A 20272-nucleotide genomic window follows, 5' to 3' on the forward strand; every position below is an offset into this window, starting at 1 on the left:
CAGGAGAGAGTTTGTTTTTACCTTTGTAAACTCCCTTCTCCTTGGACCGATTGTTGTTGTTGGAAGTGCCTTGGGAGTTATTTTGAGCATTGGATTTCCCCTTTACATCATTTTTATCCTTGTTTTCCATGGGCTTGACATTACGTCTAGCCCCTTGATGGAAATTGATGCGTGAAGCAACCATGGTGTGGTGGATTACTTCGGTAATAGTACCGGGCCGTTGAGAGTTGATATATTCGGCCATCTCTTCAGGTAATCCCGCACAGAATTGCTGTCTTTGCTCGGCAAAGTCTATCTTTTGAAAGACAGTAGCTTTGAGATGTAAATCCCAAAACTTGTCTACATACTTGTTGATGGACTCATGAGAGAGAAGCTTCAAGCCGCGCCATTCGATAAGAACTTTATCTTTAGTATCGCTTGGCAGAAATTGCTTCATGATGGAAACTCGTAGAGTTTTCCATGTCTTTGGGGCTTCTCCATTGCCACGAAGGCTAGCCCACCATTGACGAGCTGATTTTTGGAAGTGCATAGCTACACGACGTAGCTTGGAGGACTCTGTGAAGCCCTCGTCCCCAAAGGCCACGTCAAATTACTGGATGAAGGCCAAGACTTTGTCGGTAGCACCAAAGGTGCCATCGTAGGTGAGAAAAGAGATACTCTTTCCTCCCTCCTTGAACTTCTTTAGCTTTTGTGACCTTCGCCATGCAGGAAATGATTTGTGATGTCCTCCCCTCTTGTATTCTCTAGGAGAATAGCCATAACTTTCATCGGAAGAGGAGGAAGGTGAAGAAGAAGGAGAAGAGGGTGACCTCTTCCTAGCCCTTCTCTTCCTTTGTTTCCTCTCTTGCCTTTCAGAGTGATGAGGAGAAGGACTATGGGTTGCTCTTTTCCTCTTGGGAGGAGTAGGCGATCGTCTAGACCGCCTTCTTCGTGGAGCCACATCTTCAGAAGAACTTAGACTTTCATTGCTTTCTTTCTCTTTGGATTCCTCCTCTCGAATGGGAGAGAGTCTTCTTTTGGGGATCTCTTCAAGAGGCCTCCTAAGCTCTCTCTCCTCTTAGAGAGGAAGGGAAATTCCATAGGAACTAAGTTGTTGAGTAACTTCGGCTTGCAAGGTAGGGTTGCCCATAGCTTGTTGCAACCTAGTCACAAGATAATTCACAAACATGGGAGCATCATCATTAGCACCTTCATGTGAAAAATCAAAGCTATCAATGTTCATTCTACTCTCTTGATTATTGTCAGCCATGTTAACAAAATTTTATGTATGTACTTAGTGTATGCTTTGGCAATTCAAAACCTTAGTTGCCACTCCTCTTAGCCTTTGAAAATTGGCTCTTAAGTATCTACACCCACGGCTCAAAGTGGTTAATTATAGAGAGTAGAGGAGTAGGTCTAACATAGCAGAGTTGCCAAGGGCTAGCTCCTTTCGGACTTCTTATGGCTCAATAATGGTAAAGCCGTAGGCAAGTCTAAAAAGACTCCATTATTAAGTCCAAACTCCCGAGGTGTGCACCATCCCCCACATAGTGGGCTTAACAAAACCGATATTAGATCCCAGTTCCACTTACCCTATTATAATTAACAACATCAACCATTTATAGGCTACTTAAGGACCTCTCTTCTTAAGAAAGAAAAGAGAAACCAAATGCTCTGATACCAATGTAATGGAATTAGCCTATTCAACTTGAGAATAGCGGAAATTAATGAGAATACTTTCGAGAAATAACTTTGTGAGCATAGCGGGTAGACATAATTGAAGATAACAACATAATCATAGCAATTAGTTAACTTGGCATGAACAATACTTTGGCAAGAGAGAGAATTTAGAGAACATGACAACAGTTGAGGATCGGATTTATGTGGAGCCGGTCCCCCCTCCAATAGGCATTTGTATTATGATTTCTCCCATTAAGAGAGACTTGTTACAATACATTCTTTGTGTTCCTTGTGACCTAGGTGATGCAATGAAGATGGAAAGCTTCATGCATCACAATCATAGCATAACATGAACTTGAAGAAAGCTTTAATTGTCCCAAGCCTCAGTCCCAAGACCTCAAACACCTTCGAAGGTGGAGAGAGCTAGCACGGAATGAGGGTAGGGAAGAGGAAGAAGAAACATTTCATAGGAGAAAGAACTAGTTCCTCACTTATCATACTCTTGTTGCTAGCATACATAATAGCATAGTAATGAAGAAGAAGGAGATGACAAACTCAAGCATTGAAGCATGTATCTTGGTTGGATTTGCACTCCATAGCCAAGAGTGTTGGTGTAGGCTCTCAACCTCTACTTGCTTGGAGAGGGAGCTCTTTCACTTTGCATAGCACACAATGAGAGTGATTGTGAGTGTGTGTGGGTGAGTATACCCCTCAAGCAAGCCCCTAGATAGCTTGGGTCGACCCCCCCTTGTATCTCATGCTTGAAGCTCATTGGACCCTCCCAGGCCTAGCCAATCATGAGCAGGAGGCATTACAAGCAGTAGGGGTAGCCTTGAGACAAGTGTCCCCCTTTCCTTTTTGAGAGAGAGGGCTAGATAAATGCTAAAACAATTAGATAATTCATGTAATTTATCATTGGACCCCTTTGAAGCTTAGCCAATAGGCTTCAAGTAACACATGAAGGTAACATGGGTAGGGGCCTGACATGTGTCCTTGCTGCCTCTTCAAGTTGGGGCTTCCCTTGTGTGTGTGAGTGGGTGTTCTCTCTCTAGCCCCTAGGAAAAGGGCTCGCCCCCCCTCTTGTAGGAATGATTTTGACTTTAGGTGATCAAGCACGTTACTCACCAAGCATGACAAAGCACTTGAACTAGAGGGTGTTCCCACAAGCATCTCAAGCAAGCTTCTCAAGGCACCTCAAGTACCTTAATCATGCAGCAAGTCAAGCACCTCAAGCATGGAGCCAGTCAAGCACCTCAAGCATCTTAATCAAGCACCTCAAGCATGACAAACACCTCAAGCATGACAAGCACCTCAAGCAGGACAAGCACCTCGAGCTTGGGCCGGGTTCCCACCTCAAGCTCAGCCCTAGCTTACCTAAGGTCAAAGGACTTTTACACACATTTATTGGAGGTCTTCAATGAAGCTAACCCTAAGGTCTTATGCTCCATTGGTTAGCCTTGCTCTTTGATAGATCATCTCCCTTTTGGGCCCCTTTACCATTGGCCCCGTGCTGAGATAGATCTATAAGCACATATCTATATCTTAACACTTGTTCCCGTTTATTCTCCCACATTAAGTGATCAATTTAATATGAGAAAATCATTTGGGTTGGTTAGATATTAGATTTTATGACAAGGTGAAACCTTGAAATTCCCACACACTATTCACACATCCTATTGTTCTCGTATGCAAGTCATGTGAGCTCATACTTCTGCCGCCTTTGGGAGTATAGATTTCCATGTAGTGTAAGTGAATGAAAGTAGAAGGAGTAGAATTTTGTTTCATGCTATAATGAAGGTGAGAGAAGGGAGAGGAGATAGCTTGGTGTGAAATTGTGTGGTGGGCAAGGGGAAGAGATGGGGGAGGAGCTTGCTTAGTTTTACAATGGAGGTGGGAGAAAAATAGCAGAGGGATAATGTTGGACTATAGGGGGTGCAATGGAGCAATGGAGAGCTTGGAAAAGGGTTTATAGAGAGAGAAAATCACTTTTTAGCTGTAGAGTAGGTTTGGAAAGACTTTGGTGGGTGGAAATTGATGTTTTGAATTTTTTGGATTTTTTAGTGCACGTTTTTTGACTTTTGGAGGTCAAAAATGCGTTTTTGACCATGAAATAGGTTTGGGGACTTTTCTAGGAGAGAAAACTTGAAATTTGAAATTTTTAGCGTATTTTAAAATCCACGCCAAAAAGTGAGTAGAAAAGAGTCCAAAGTGCCCCCCCGCCCTTTCTTTCCCCAACCACCTCCCTTACCTTCTCATGCCATTAAGAGGTGTAAGGCTACCTTGTCCCCCCACTGTTTTGAGGGTATAGAGTGTGTCCACCACCCTCTTCCTATTGGCTGGCCTCTAATTACACTTAATCCCAAAGGTCCTCTAGAGGGTTCATATTTTTCCTAGTGAGGGAAAATATCTTGAATGTGGGTTGAAGGTTAATGCTCTATCCAGAAGAAATTTGAAAATGCAATCCAAATTTCAGTTAAGATGTTTGAAGATGTTGCCTCAACCCATTCTTAAGGCAAGAAGCGCAAAGATCTTCTGGTGAAGCAAATGGGATGCAAGGATTTCACATCCTTCCTTTAAAAGCAGCTAACCACTTACATCCGACACAATTTTATTGTTCATTGACAATCTCAAATGTTTAAATATTGCATTCAAAGGATTTCTAAAGATGCAATAGTCTCTTTGTTATGGACTTCGCAAAAAATTACTCGTTTAAGAAGCAAAATGAAATCCAGTCAGTGCATTGGTGCTCTTCACAAGTCACTATCTTGGTGTACATCACATACATTCAAGGCAAGGAAGAAAAGTGTTAAAATACAAATTTTTTTACATTTTAGATGATAAGATCATGACACGCTCTTTGTGCATCATTGCTTGCACTTTCACAATGCTTGGATGCAAGAGGAGGGTTTTAGTTTTGTGAAGTGGCATTGGGTGTCAGCTGGATGGATGTCCTGCTCAATTCAAGTCATATAGACCGTTCTTCTTTGTGTCAAGGTATGCTAAGTTTTCTTGACCTCTAAAGAATGGTTTTAAGAGATTTGTTTCTGCATAGCATTGAAGGTGTGTCATTGTTTTGGGTACTACACTTTGACTAGCATCACTAGCCACATGAGACTCTTCCTTGCCTGCTCGGGGGGTGCACCTTTAAGAAACTATTCATATAACGTGCGCTCATAAAAAAAACCCCTTTACCTACATGCTTGAGGTAATAAAATGACCCCTTTTAAAAAGAAAACTTATGGGTTTTTCTCTAAAATCAAATAAAAAGCCCCTTTTGTTAATGTAATCCTGGTAAGATTTCAAAATTTTGCAATTAAAAAACCCATTCATTTGAACTCACATGGTAACTAACATGTCCAAGAGGTGAACCCCCCGAGATTGCTAGATGGAGTTGTGTGGTCAATGCAGTGAATACGAATGTCCTTCTTTGGCACTTTATCTTATACAGGCGCCACACAAGGAATATCAGCAAAATCTGTAAGAAAATTAGTGAAGTTGTAGCTTGCATAATCAACAGATAGTAGTAGGAAACTTGAACAATTTTTATTTTTAAATGAGATCTAAAGCAATCAAAACCAATCTGTATGCAGAAGCATTGATTTGACTGAGTCTAGAATACTCCTCTTCCAGGAGGTGTCAGCACCCCGGGAGTCCACTATATAAGAATTGCATATAGCACGTGCAAACAAGAGGTATTTAGATAATCCCTTACCTGTATATTTTCAAGTATTGTATGTACCCCTTATGTATGCATTTTTATAAAAAAACTAGCCCTTATGTATGAAAATTTTCACTTTCTCAATTAAAAAACCCTTTATGTAACCACAAATCTATTTCTACATCCCATTTCCCCTACACATGGAAGCTCACATGTGAGCTCATTGGTTGCCAAGACTTGCTATATTATTGTAGAGACATTGATAACTATGTACATTAATGTTATATTATGGGATAGAGTCGACTCAACTACTATGAGATAGTTTTGATTTTATAGACAATGAGAACTATGTATATTAATGTTATACTATGGGATAGAGTCGACTCAACTACTACATGGAGGCTACAAGAGGTTTTCAAGCTCTTAAAAAACCCACTCAATCCGTATCTACTTGAAGCTACACTCAACTGCATGTCAGGCAACAAACACCAACTATGACACCTGCAAGAACATCTCATTGATTCACTAAGCAAATGAAGTCCAAGCACAATCAAAATTATAGGTCAGATAGCTAATTCCTAGAGACACATGCCTATGTCCTCAAAGCCCCCTTTCAACCACTTACCAAAATTGTGCTTATTATCTACACATGGCAGATTTACCTAAGTATTTTTGGCTCCAAATGCACTCTAGAGCTTAGCAATGATGCCACAACACTCTCCTATGCATAAAATGCAAGTTTCTTGTGAAAATATTCAATTATGAGCAGATTTAGAATGGTGGAGTAGATGGCACTTCAAACGGACACTTCATGAGGGAGTTATGAGCTTGAGAAAGAAGAGGGAGAGTACGTAGTGCTTTGCACAAAGGTCGTACATTTATTATCCAAAAAATTCATTTAGGTTTTATAAAAATTGGCTTTTATACTTTAGCCAAAGGTTGTGGGACAAAAATAGGTAGTTTTTTAACTCTCTTATAGTCTGAGGATTTATTGATACAATCTAAAAGAATTTAGCCCAACTTCAACTCGCTCATAATCACATAATCCTTTATATTATTAGTTTGAGAATCAATAAAATACAAAAGCTTTAGGCTAGAGACGTCCAAATTGCTCAAAAAATATGGAAAATTACAGCAAAGACTGCTACATAGGCTTCGATTTTAGCAAAGTGGCTAACATTTCTCTCTAGACTATGTTACTTATAACACAATTTGATGGGATTAAATAATGGTTTGGTTTTTTTGCCTTGTGCTACTTTTGTAAAGCTTTGAGGGCTTCATAGTACTTGATGCACAACTTTTTATGTGCTTTCACAAGAAACAATAGGTCGATGGGGATGTTGAGCTCCATGGTTGTGTAGCGAAAAACTTTTGCACACATATTTTCTACCATGGGGCCAAAGGTACATGATATGAAAGTGAAGAATCCTCTGTAGCTCAAGCCTCCTCAAATTTTTTCATGGAGTAAGATGGCAAAAATATTACCTTGGCAAAGATGTCGTAAAGGACTCCATTAGGTGATTGATTTGACAAGTCATAACAGAGGGGTGTCTGCATGATCAGGCGTACCCATTTTTTGCAGTTCCCCCCCAAGTGTGACACTTATAATGTGACTCGAGCTACATATCTCATCAAGAAATGTGGCCTTTCAATCCTCCAAATGATGCCACGCGGTTTCGTCCATGTAACTCAATGAGCTACATGGATCCTCCATGTGGCACAAAGCTCCGTGCCACACGGGACGTCCATGTAACTCGATGAGTTATGTGCCCATACTGCATGGCATCAAGCTTGATGCCACATGGATGATCCACGTAACTCTTCAAGTTACATGGACCCTCCATGTGCCATCAAGCTCGGTGTCATGCGGTATGGCCACGTAACTCTTGGTGTCACACAGTATGGCCACGTAACTTGTCGAGCTACGTGGACATCCTACATGGCACCCTTGGGGGCTGCACCTCCAAGCAATTTTTCATATTACGTGCATTCAAAGGGTATTATAAAACCGTTTACTTACATGCTTAAGGTAATAAAATGACCCCTTTTTCTTCAAAAACTTACGGGTTTTTCTCTAAAATTAATTAAAAAACCCTTTAGGTTAAAAAACCCATTCGTTTGAACTTGCATGGTAACTTACATGTCTAAGAGGTGAACCCCCCGAGGTGGCACCGATCTCGATGCTACATGGAGGGTCCATATAGCTCGTCGAGTTACATGGATGAACCTTATTTCAAGCATGTAGATACAAAGAGAGGTCACTCATAGGTGAGACTTTTAGGGATGATTGAACATGGACCCACATGTGTGGATGGAATTTTTTGACAGAATCTTACTAAGCTTCCAACTCAGAGGATGTCTGGATCAAATTTCTTTCACTCCTTGTCTCTATTGAGACTCTTTCTCCCTCTCTTTCTCTCTCTCTCCTCATACAATGTGTATAAGAGTCCCTCCACCACATGATAAATATCATACCATTTTTTGTAAAATTATATACAAATTCATATCCAAAAATGCATCTATTTCCAACCTTTGAGGGCGTTGTCCCTGGACTCCCCCGCCCGAAGCTACATGGGAGAAACAATGCTATCCTTTCCAAATGGTAATAAGAATTTTTTAGGGGTACCACTAAATTTGAAATTAAAAAGTATCATACGAATTTCCAATAACCCTTACAGTCATGGACAAAGAAAAAGCTAAAGCGAACATTCCAACAACAACTGCTTAAGATTTGACATCATATGCCTCTACATCAAAGAACACTAGTGGATCCTTTCCCTCAAGAGATGAAAGTTTCCCAGTGTCTCACTCATTGGATGACCCAGCCTAAATTGAATATAATATGGAAACAAATGTTTACTAGCTCAAGCACTCATTAAATAAAAAACAGTGAGAAACATGTTTACCTCAAGCAATCTTATCATTCTTAGGTAGAAAGTACAATAAATATGGAGCCCTAAAGGTCTTCGTTGCTTTAACATAAAAATTTTACTTTCATTAGTTAACACACCTATATGCAATGGGCTAAAAACTGCCCCTGTAAAACAGAGGGCTACATTAGCAAATGGGGAGACTCTTCCGATGAAAAACAGAATATGTTTAAAGAAGGATAAATCACGAGATAGGTGGTGGGAGCAGGCACCCTGGTGGTTGTCTGCCATCAAGGCTAGGCCACCATAATCTCAAAAAAGTCTCTTGGTACTTCCACATGTGGTCATAGCTACCTTGGAGACACTCGAACTGGCCCCTGAGTGTGTGGACCAACTCTAGCCAGAAGTCATGAATAGTCTCCACCGATGGGACAAGGCGAACCTCAAAGATACAAAAGCATCAGGCTCTCCAAATGAACCAGAGTTTCATTCTATAGATAAGCTCCCAACACCTCTCTCTATCACTACTCCCCTTCTGAGGGATGATCTCTATGACCGGCTGAAGTGAAGGTCTGCCATCCTATATCACAGTCATCCTATGATTGAAGCCAACTGACTGAAGCCAACAAATTTTTGGGCCCATAAGGTGGACCATGCAGTAGCACCCCAAGTGTATATTCGGGTAGGAGAGAGTATAGGCATCGGCCACACGATCCAAAGCCACACCTATTGTGCCTTGGGACAATCCCACAAACAATGTCGTTGGGTCTCAAGTGAATGGCCACAAGCTGCACATGCTACCGATAGGCCACTATGTACCAGCCAGCACCCACAGCCAGCACCCAACTGCAGTAGCTCTTTGTGCCACTAACCACTAAAAAATTTCACTCTCCTTGATTTTTGATAGTCCCACAACCGCTCCCAAAATCCTTCCAAAAGCTCTACTATGAGACTCTCCTCTTGCCATAGTGGGTCAGTACAGCAGGAGGTGCCTCTCTCCAATCTATTAGTATGTGATGATCCATCAAAGATATTTACTGAAATAAGTAGTCCTTGGGTGGTCCGCTGATGCAAAGGGTTCCTACCAAAACCACTCCCTTGGATCCCACTACACATGAGCCAAAGGATGGTTCTCCCAAGCCCAAAAGCACCAATTGCCAATCTCAGATCAGCAAAGGATATGATCAATGACACATGTCCTTCCATAGACACTCACTACTCAGATCCTCTAAAAGTATCACTCAACTACCTTTGGTGCCTTGGTAGAGATGTTGTGAAGTCTGCCCTCTCCCTGTATCTCAAAGAAACTGCAACACCCTATGGCCGTACAAGATCTGAATGAGATGAGAACCTTCTGCCGCATGAAGGCCCCTATCCAATGGGGTGTTTTTGACTCTTGAAGGGTGTGCCGCTCTATGAGGATAGCCTTTGGAGAGGAGAGGCAAAGTCAAACCTCCTTATAGGGCTGCTTTGAGAGTCCAAATTTTCCTTAATGATGCATGTGGGGTCTGATGCTACTCAAGGCCCCCCCGTAGCTTCTCCCAAGCTCAAAGCAAGCTCAACACAAAAAGATCCTCCCATTTCCTGCTGAGGCCTACTGTGTATAGATTTGTAAAGATCCAACAGGTGGAAGGCCTCCAGTGGCCGCTTGTCTGAGGGACCTGAGCTTGAACCTTGGGAAGAAAAAACTCCTTCCTAGGCTCTATCCTTGGGATAAGACCTCTGACCACCAAATTCCCAAGGAGGGCTCTACTCTACCGTGTTGGGTATATGATCCCCAACCCTTTGGGTATATGATCCCCAACCCTCCCTAAGACTAGGGTAAAGTAATGACATGCCAAGATATCTTGGCTCGGGCTATCTATGTGTTTGTATTTTCCACAAGAAGTCCTTGATCAGCCACTCTAACTGGATGATGCAAGAACTCAAAAAGATCTAGAAAGACATGATGCACCACATAGTGGCCAAAAATGCCTGGTTGAACACTACAACCCTACCTGGAAGAGAAATCCGGGTTGAACTCAAATGAAGTAGCTTCCTCTTGATGGACAGGAGAAGGGGAGCTATGTACTACTCTAGTGAGAGATCAAAACCAACATGGAAGCTTAGGTATTGTACAAGAGTACCACGAGGGATCCGCTAAAAGCCCTTGCCATGTGACCACTCATGCATATGAGCAATGCCAACCTAGAAGGCCACTGTCTTTCTCGAGTTGATCAATGCTCCTAATGCACAAAGAACACCCCAAGAGCCTGATTTCATTTGTGCAAGTTGGCCTATTATCCCTTCAAAAAACAAACTTGAGTCATCAGCAAACTCAGCACTAAGAGCTCCTTGCCCCGAAAAGGCTGCTGCAAATCACGTAGAGTAGCCTCCTATGATGTTAGATATTGGCTTATTGCCTAAACATAGAAGAGAAACAAGAATGGGGTAAGAGGGTGGCCCTAGAAAACCAAACGTGAGAGAAAAAATGTATCCCCTCTTGCCCTTACTAAGAGCACCTGACTATGTGCCAGTCTGTAAAGAGCTGACACTCCCTTGATCCATGCATCTAAGGACCTCATCCATCATAAAGTGCCCTCAAGAAGGTCCCACTCAACTTTGTCATACACCTTCTCAAATTCAAGAAGGAATATCACAAGATCCTCTCCTCTAAGATGAGGCTAGTTCTGACACCTCCCAAAAAGTGAAGATGTTGTCAAGGATATTGCATTCCCTCACAAAACGAGTCTATGTCTCATGGATAAGGCTCTCCAAAAGTGGATGAATTCTCAAAATTAGAGCCTTGGCTAGGATTTTGTATGCTGATTTGAGAATGATGATGGGTTTCCACTATCGGATCTCATCCAACGATCCACCCTCCTTGGGGATAAGATAAATCAGCTATGAGTCAGAGCCAACCACATCATAGTACTCTAAGTAAAAACTAGGGATCAAACCATCCTCTCCTAGGTAGCTATCCTTGGGAAGTTCCTTGAGGGCCTCTTGCAGCTCCTCTAGCTATAAAGGCCCCTCAAGCTACTCGTACATATCCTAAATGACTAAACAAGGCATTGTGCCCACACCTGGTCACTACATGCCTCTCAATGCTCTGACTATTGCTCAATTGAAAACAAATCTCTGTAAAAGTCAGTGCCATGCTTGACATGTTTGAGCTATCTGGGATGCGAAAAATGACACTGCCATTCCTCAATCTATCTACCACCATGAGAATCATTGGTGCATGATCTGAAAAGGTGCTCCCTACCAGTATGCCAATTGAGCCACCGATGTCAGAAATGTGGTCACTAGCATAGAAGCAATCTATCCTAGATAGATTCACGCTTCCCACTCTACAATCTGATAGTGAGAAGGAGAGGATATCTGAGGGCCATGCAAAGCCTGCATGTTGCCATGCATCTGTAATTGTAGGTGCTCCTAAAAACCAGATTTATCCCATGAATAGTAGCATGAATGCCTCTAATCTTGTCCCCAATGCACTACTTATTAGCATGGGTAGAGCCTCCACAAGAAGCAACCACAACTCAGCCTGTGCACTTGCGTGGGTGGACTCATAGATGTTCAAGAAGCCTACCAGACTGTACAGAATCTGTATGGTGACCCGCTGTGCCCTGCCTATCATCACAATGCTTCTGGCCACAATGGTCATACATACTCCTCCCTGGATACCACTAGACCCAAAGGCAGACCAAAACGTCTCATAGCCTCCACACAAAATCTATCCACAACATCAAATACGACTCTTACAAATATGATGCTCTTATAGCATAATAATATCAATGGGACCACCCACTAAACATGACTAAAGTTCTTGTCTCAGACGACCCCATTGGTGAACAAGTTGAGGTCCTCCAAGTCCCTCTATGTTCCATGAGGCTATCTTTATGGTATCAATGGAAGAAAACTAATGCTACCACTATAGTCAAGTGTGCTATCTTTGAGGCTGGTTTTGATGGGGAGTAGTCCGCATCTTAACGACCTTGAGATAAGAGAGTCTGCAACTCATGTCTCCCAAGAGGCTCATGCAGTCCTCGGGCCACATCCTATGTCCAAGAATCCTCATGGGTATATACATATCAGGGAGGTAGTTGTGCATCTAGAAAGAAGCTAACCACAATGTGCCAGCATCTTGTGGCATTTGGTAAGGTCACTATGAACTTGGTTAAAGGCCAAGTTCATAGTGGCATTTGGTAAGGTCACTATGAACTTGGTTAAAGGCCACAAAATCTGTACAAGTTTTGCGGCCCCAAGCTTCCTTATGTGGTAGAAGAACTACAGGGCCTAAGTCTAAAACATCCAAGCATTGAATCTAGAGTCCAATCCTACTGGTCACGATTGCACAATGGAAAAGAGTATCTCACTGCAGGATCCATAGTGTCTGTACCATGTGCTACTAGTAACTAACCACATGTACTTGAAAACAGTCCACCTCTAGGTCAACACAGGGGTCACCCAAGAAGCAGGTAAATTCATTATTGAAGAGGTCCCAATGTCTATTGATTCCAAGATAGAAAGGCCCACTGATATAGCTGCAAAGGGCAAGGTCTCTACCAGAAGAGGAGGTCAAAAAATTGGATGGCTCTCTCAAGCCAGCTAACTCAAAGTGCAGGTGCTACCCAAGGAGTGGTAGGCAGCATGAGAGCGCACAAACCCAGCATCATGAGGAGAAGAGGGATGGGTATTTGGTGGAGGGGAGGGAGAAGGAGGATGAGGTGAGAAAACTGTGGGGGGAGATGGAGTGGCATTTGGAGGGAAGTCAGAAGGAGGCCGAGACATTGGTGGACGGGGAGGCGGTGGTGGGGGGGGTGGCAAGGGTGGGATGGATCCTCCTATGCTGGCAAGGAGGAGGAGGGAGATTTGATGTTGGTATCCTATTGTAGGGGCCCGAAGAGGTTCCCCGTACGGACATTGGAGGGAAGTCAGAAGGAGGCCAAGACATTGGTGGACGGGGAGGCGGTGGTGGGGGGGGTGGCAAGGGTGGGATGGATCCTCCTATGCTGGCAAGGAGGAGGAGGGAGATTTGATGTTGGTATCCTATTGTAGGGGCCCGAAGAGGTTCCCCGTACGGACCCACTCTTGGCAAAGAGCAAGTTGGTGGCCACCAAGGAGAGGAGCCTTTCCCTGCCGAGATGAAGATCGCAAACCTTGTGTTTGTTGCCTTCCTCAGGTTGGCAAGTTGGAAAATCTTTGAGGTCCCTATAGGTGGGACCTCTCAGCTGGAAGATGGGCCCAACTGTTAGGGTAAGCCCAACTTGTGGCACCACTATGGGAAAGCCCTCTAACCACCTAGGAAAGGATAATTGATGACATGGTCCAATAGCAAGAGGATGAAACCCACGTAGCCAATGATTGTAAAGCACCAAGCCTATATAGAGGCTACTTTCTAATTAATCAATTGCACCTTTGATGCTTATCAAGTTTGTCTATACTCTCTCTCTATGCTCTTGGCTTTGTCATAACCTAACCCTAATCACCATCTTTGTAACCCTAACCCTAACACATGGTTAAGGTAAGGCTTCACCCTCCATAGCCTAATACTAATTTTCAATGATTAGGGAGTAAGCTTCCGCAAACACTAACCCATCAAGTGGTATCAATGCCAATGGTTCACGCCCTAGGCTTAATTAAACTCTCCCTATCCCTAATCACTAGTATTGCTAATTACGTTTAGGCACATTCTTGGCAATACCAATGAGCCACTACCTTTCTTGATTAGTGAGATTTTTTATTAGCGACACCCTAATAGTTGCATGTGTGTGCATAGTTTTTGTGTGATATTGTCTTCATTTTTAGTCGATTTTGCATTAGCATTGCTATCACCATATTATTCAATTGCTTGTGCAATTTTATGTGTGTGCAAAGTCGTTGTTAAGAGTCATCCATTAAATCTTCCTTGCTTTAATTGGGCCTTGCATGACAAATTTATGGGACGATTAAATTTTGCAATTTGTGTGTGTGTATAGTTCTCTGCACTAGCTTTAATTTTAACTCTTAAGCTCGAAAATCCAAGGGGATTAAGCCACTTAATATGATTAATCCATTTAATCACATTTTCCAAATCTAGGTGTGTATGTGTGTCTACACATTGTGAAGGCTGGCATAACATAGTCATTTTTGGAGTGTCTCACGTGGAAGACCATAAGCCTTGTTGGCTTAGCACACTAAAATTGGGCACTAACCTTGTGTAGGGTCATGAGCTCAAATTGATTTGCCTATTTTTGGTTGGGCACCCTGCACGGATGCGACTTTGAAATTGAATTGGATTGTGAAGTGTGGGTGGGTCTGCAAGCACAGATCCCGCACCGCGCGCACCACCTTTTTGAGTTCAATCAAATGCCAAGTTCCATGCAATAGGCCGTAAAAACACTTTTGGGTCCACTAGGTGGCATTCCCATGGTGTTGTTGACTTTATTGCCTTGCCACCACACCTCTTTTAAGGGGTCTTTCCCCATGGTAGGTCTTGTGCTCACACCATCTTCCCAAGAAACCCTTCCCATGGGCAGATCCCCTGTCTAAAGACTTCAAGAACTCCCTCAACAAAGGTTTCCTGCCTACACAGAGAGTAACAGGACATAAAAGTGTCCTTCCATGGTTTTGGGAAAAAATTCCAAAACCATATTAGATCCACTCATTTTGACAAATCCTTTCATGAGCTTATAGTTTAATAACTACTACATATGGAAAAAATGAGATACTTGTAATTTTTCTCATCCCTTGGTCACTACAAGCCTCCAAAGTTGATGGACCAATGCATTTTGCCCAAAACAACAATTTCTTACAGTTGATTGCATATAAATAAGAGTGGGGATTTTTGTAGGACATGAGATAAAATGCCTCGTTAACTTCAATGGGTTGGTGACCAAAACATATGGTTGCTTTTACCTCACTAATTTTTTTTGGGAAAAAAATAGGTACAAAAAAGTTGCATTTTTGTCATTCTGCGGACCTATCATAAAAGTTTCTATAGTCACGCTCAATACAGATAATATATACATGTTTTCTTAGTTACCTTTGGCCCTTTGGATTCAAAAGGAGCCATGGAGCATGTCAAAAGGATAATGGATCTCTTAAAATTGGAACCTTGGGGGCAATGATACAGTGCTAAATACAGCAAACATGAAAAAACTGGGTTTAGCATTATAACCTCTAGAAACCCATAGAAACTACTCAATATCTAGCCAAGTTTGTAGTCTATGATTAGATATGGTTACTACCTACAAAATATACACAATTGGCCTAAGAAACTAGCAATATTGAGAAAGTTATACTTGCTACTCTAAAATGTATCATATTCTTCAACAATCAAAAAACTCAACCATCATCATATACTATGCTATATAGCATATTAGGTCCCCCAAAACTCAAGGAGGATTAGCTTTATGTTATATATTACACTTACACAATCAAAATTGAATTTGGATATCAAGAAAGCCCCCAAAAAAATCATAAAAGTGCTAATTTTGGCCAAAAAACAGGATTATGCAATTCTTGTAAATTGGTCATAACTTTCAATTTTAACACTTAGCTCTCCCTACAAGCATCAAAACATGTTGAGAACTATGAAGGCCTAACCTCTAGCCATCTAAACCTCACAAACATGAAGTTTAGAGTGGTATAGTTGCCAAAAATTGAAATAAAGCCAAAAAAAGGACCCGTTTTTTCACACAGTTTAGGTTCAAAAATGTTGTGCAAGAGTAAGGTTAATGGTGAGATCGATACTCCAAAAAAAATGCTAAGTTTTCTATAGCTCATAAGGAAAATTTGTGGATATATAGCACCTAGAAATCCATTCTCATACTCTTCAAATAATTCAAGAAACATGGTCACTTAACAGGACACAAAAGTGTCTTGTTACCATTCTAGTGTTAAAGGGCACATTTGGGCACATATCTTGAAATGTATACTGCATCCAGATTCAAGGTTAGCAAAAACACAAGGCTCAACCACAAAGCACATGAATCACATGAGTGTGAAGGCAAGAATATAGTGTATGAAACATTTGTGCACGGAGACACTTGCACTTTACATGGCTTTAGACACTTCCCGAGGAGTTCTTTGTGGGAGGATCGCCCACAAACATGATCACACACACAAGTACACAAAAGGATATCTATGTGTGTGTTACATAGTGGCAAAGATGGCCGCATCCTCAACACAATGGACCAATGAAGATAAAAAAAAAAGAAGACGACAACAACATGAAGATAAAGACGACAAACAACAACAAAAACAAGATGAAGACAAAGAAAGATTTTACGTGGTTGCTTTGTAGATCTATGTGTGTGCACTTGTGATTAGTGTGTGGCATGATAGCAGTAGCAGTGTTGTGCATCATTGGAATCATTAGTGTGTTTGATTGAGTTGATGTAAGTGAGGAGAAGTGGAATTGGAGATTTCCAATCTTGTGGCTTCGCTCCTCCATTGGCCAAGCTCACCTTATGGAGTTAACCATTTATGTTTCCTTGATTAGCTCACTAATCATGAGTGTTTCCATGCCCTACTCAACGATCTCATTTCTCTAGATTGAATTTTTTGTTTGTCATTGGAGTTATGCTACATTGGATCCCAAACATGCTCTATGGTTGAAAAATCTATTTTTTTCTTATCTATGTGGCATCGCAAGGAAAGTGACCCTTTTTGAACTTCAAATATCTTCCAGGTCCCTCAAAAATAACAAAGTAACTGCATTGTTTTCTTGCATAAACATATTTTGAAGCTATAAAAGGGTGTGAAGCACGACAAATTTGGCCTCCCAATGATCCATATGGCAAAAATTTGGCAATTGTACAACACCACACCGGATAAACTGGCGATGGATGGCCATGAAAGTTTGCAAGAATAGGTAATTCACTTTAGTTCTTATCCCTAAAAATGTTTGTAGCCATATCTCATCATCTTGATAGTCAAGGGTGGCGTAGATGCTAAATTCTTACCATTGAGCTCCTAGGAAACCATATGGCAAAGAATTAGCAGTTATACATTTCCACATCAACAAGACTAAACTATACGGCCATGAAAATTTTCAAGGGTGGATAATGAACCCAAATCTTTACCCTTGCAAAATTTCACGACCATCACTCATCATCTTGACAGTCAAGGGTGGCAGAGATGCCAATATCTTCGCATTGGGCCCCAAGCAAGCCCTATGGCAAAACTTAGTGATTGTGCAATGCCACATCGATAAGATGACAATGGATGGCCACACAAATATGCAAGGGTGGGAAATTCATCCTACTCTCCACCTCTACAAAGTTTAATGGATATCTCTCATCGTTCTGATGGTCAGGGATTGCAGAGATGCCCATTTTTTTCCATAATCTAAAGGACGCACCTAGGAAGTAGTCTTACCATTATCTAGCATGCAAGCTTGAAAAAGGAATTTTTGTTGGAGTATAATGAGAAGTGTGGGCATGAAGATATACTCTATGAGCTGGGTAAGATCAAGCAAGGAAAGTTGTTGGTTAGAAGCAATGTGGAGTAGATCAAGGAGCTAATCAGACAATTGAATCAGCCTCCCTCAAAGAAAGAGAATGCATGCATGATTTTTGAGAAGATTCAAAAGTAAGAAACTAAGGGAGCAAGAGGTGCTAGCACCAACTAGGAAACTCAATGACCTGGTACAAAGAGCTTTAAAATAGTAGCAAGCAAATAAGGAGAAGGGCCACAAGGGAAGAGGGAGTTCAAGCGAGAGAAGATCATCCACTGAAGGGTTCAACTCCAATTCTTATTCCACTTCTTTTGAGAGTGAATCAAAGGACCAATACAAGAGTAAAAATAAAGGATGTTGGACCACGAAGATAGAGGAAATGTCAAAGAAGATTTCCAAAATATCAAAGATCAGACCTACAACTAGAAAGGTAGAGACCTAGTGTACTAAGGGCCAGATTGAAAGAGCTCAGGTCGAATGAGTGTTGCCAATGTGCCAAATATAAATCATTCAAAAACTTGTGGAACAACTACAAAATCCAAATTCATCATTCTAAATAAGTCAAAGATGTGTCTAACAAGGATCTAAAAAACCCAAACTAACAAAATACGAGGGAATTTCATAGAGTATGGATAATGGGGTTGATACCAACAATGTCATTCCAAGAAGAGAAAGATAACAAATTTTTTCTATTAGACGTTGGAAAAGGCATGACTTTATGAGCTGTAACTTCAATTGTTATACATGTGGTAAATACAAACACTTTACAGCTTAGTGCCCAAAAAATATAAAAGGTAAAGTAGTTAAAGGTAAGATGGAGAACCCAATTCTGATGCAAGTGATGTGATGAGGTTGTCATTGAGGAACTACCAAACAAGCCAAAGCAAAATAAAAAGGCTCTAAAGTGGGAGAAGCAAGAGCATTCTAGAAGGCCAAGGGAAAGGCCAAGGAGGTGGATGAATGGTTAGAGTAGAGGACACTAGCGGCCAAGATTATTGATGGTCTAGCAAAGAAAATTCCACAGAATCCAAAATGCTTAGAGGCTAGAACCATTCAACGGCTTTTACCAGAGTCTCCACGGGATCTAGAGAAGGAACTCCTAGATAGAGAATCTATTAGGGGATATGTTGGGAAATAATTTGTAGAACCAACAAAAGGCTCAAAGGAGCACCTGCAGAAGGAATTCTGGCAATTCAAGGTAGACTTGGTGAAGGACGATAAATTCGATTTGGGAGCAAAAAATGTTCAAAAACAAGAAATCTGATTTTGCACAAAAGGATCTATCAACTAGAAGATGTAGGAGGCCGATATAGGCATGTCATTGCAAGGATAATTATCTAGAAGGGAGATCATTGAGCTCAAAAGTATCTCAAGAAATGAATAGGACCATATCTATATAAAGGTTTATGAAAAAATTAAAAGAATAACTATTGAATTGAATGACATTAGAATAACTTTGTAGAAGGCTACCATCTTTATCAAGAAGCAAAGAAAGAAAGAATCATATGCAATGACTCTAGATTTGTGACAAAGTATCGGTTATCTAGATCAACTATAAGATTATGAAACAATGGGAGCCACTAGCAAGGGTCATATTGGATGGTGGTGCTGGTGTCAAAATTTTGGGGGATCATGTAACACAAAGGTAGGGAATTCAAGAAATGACAGGGAAAATATGGAGCCTTAAAGGGGCCCTATAAAGACTTTGACTTTCTCTCTCTTGTTCAAAACACGTGCACATTTGGATTTAAAAAATGAAATCAAAACTTGTCGGACATTTTGGAATTAGAATGTACTCATTGAGATCTATCCATTGATAGATATATAGCATGCCATTGGATTTGTTATATTTTAGAACATTCCATCTTTTGAGTGGCAACTCCATCTTATAAATGGAATCTCTCCCCACATTTTAGCTTCAGTGTGGAGACCATAACATCTACAAATCTAATCCAAATTTTTTGGAGATTGGGGATCTAGAAGCTACTTTTTAAGAGCTTTCCAATGATATGTTGGTTGATAGGGTTTTGACAAAGCCATCATGGACTTCACCAGGTTGCCCACTTTGGACAAGAGAGACAAAGTAAAACATCCTTATAGGGCCCCTTTGAGAGTCCAAATTTTCCTAATGCAAGCTCCTTTCAAAATCCAAATGAAAGACCATTGGATAGTTAAGCCAACAGTCTAATTGGAAATCTTGAGGTTAGGGAAGGATTTGAGAAATTCAAAACTAGTTTCCTTATATTGACTATTGGGAGGCCATGGGTTGAAAGTGCAGGAGCCATATGCAACTATGCAATCCAAGAACCTAATAGGAGAACTAAGTTCATACCAGAAGCTAGAAGAGGGAAATGAGGTTAGAAGAGCTATGTAGGAAATATGGAACAAAGAAGGTTGAAATAATGTTGGCATTCATGAACATAATCCCCATAGCCAAGATAGACTTGAATACAGTACTTTTGGATCACAAAAGGGTAGAGCACAAAAGACAACAATATCCAAAGAAAAGTCACTGAGTTAAATTTATGAAAGACCAGTGAATTTGGATGGTAGGCTGTATAGAGAGCAGGGAATCCAGACTATGGGGAATGCCAAAATAGAGGAAGATCATATGGGTGATACGCAACAAAAATTCTAATATACTATGGAGGCATATGG

The sequence above is a fragment of the Adiantum capillus-veneris genome, chromosome 19, assembly GCF_014529385.1.
Source record: "Adiantum capillus-veneris isolate H3 chromosome 19, ASM1452938v2, whole genome shotgun sequence".
NCBI lineage: Eukaryota > Viridiplantae > Streptophyta > Polypodiopsida > Polypodiales > Pteridaceae > Adiantum > Adiantum capillus-veneris.